This window comes from Aplysia californica, unplaced genomic scaffold, assembly GCF_000002075.1.
Source record: "Aplysia californica isolate F4 #8 unplaced genomic scaffold, AplCal3.0 scaffold00243, whole genome shotgun sequence".
Lineage (NCBI taxonomy): Eukaryota > Metazoa > Mollusca > Gastropoda > Aplysiida > Aplysiidae > Aplysia > Aplysia californica.
Genome location: NW_004797513.1, coordinates 150,132 through 150,859, shown reverse-complemented (window position 1 = coordinate 150,859; position 728 = coordinate 150,132). Strand labels below are relative to the sequence as shown.

At 46.8% G+C, this 728-nt stretch overlaps 1 protein-coding gene across 1 annotated transcript in view; it reads right to left on the bottom strand.

Annotated features, from left to right (window-relative positions):
* The window catches only part of LOC101855425 (deoxyuridine 5'-triphosphate nucleotidohydrolase), an 11,543-nt gene that overhangs the window by 1,585 nt on the left and 9,230 nt on the right, over positions 1 to 728 (bottom strand). The gene's annotated exons all lie outside the window — the stretch shown is intronic.

Sequence of the window (728 nt, the reverse complement as noted above, 5' to 3'; positions counted from 1 at the left end):
GAGGAGGAGGAGGAGAGTGGGAAGTGGTACAGTGGAATCCTGTTATAATAATACGAGAAGGAGGAGACCGGAGCAAAATGTCCGTTATAGCAGGATTCTCGCTATAAGGGATCCAGCAATAAATTCAACGGAAACAGTAAAGTAGGCCTAATCTATGAGTTCGGTGTTCTGTTTATTTCCTTTCGCTATCTGCCCTGATGATGATTTTGTTTCAACATGACCTCTAGCACTAGATCTAGCAATGTTGACTGACAGCTCTGCGTTGGCGATCAGAAAGAAAGGGCTCTCGGCTAACTCACTCGCTGTGTTTCCCCCCACCCCAACACACCCTGTTGTGCATTCCGTCAGATTGTGCACGTCACACATTCGCTCCACCCATCACATTGCTGTGACCTCTCCATCCCCGCATCGGAGAAGTGAGAGGCATGGTAGGCTTTGATAATCTAAACTAGGCTTACGCTGGCCAATCACGCGATGCGTTCTGCTTGTCTGTGCATGCCACACCCTCCCTACTCAGTCACTCCGGCCTTCATTGTTGACACATGGGCTCTCCCATTCTTTGTTTCGCTAGATAATCAACTAGTTTCTCAAATGGCGAGGTTTTACATTATGTATAATTGGCCCATGCACTGCGCACAGCAGCAGCAATATTCCGCTATAACCGACTCGCATGTTTGTCTGATTGCGCTATAGCAGTATTTTATTTACAAAGGCAAAGAAGAGAAAAA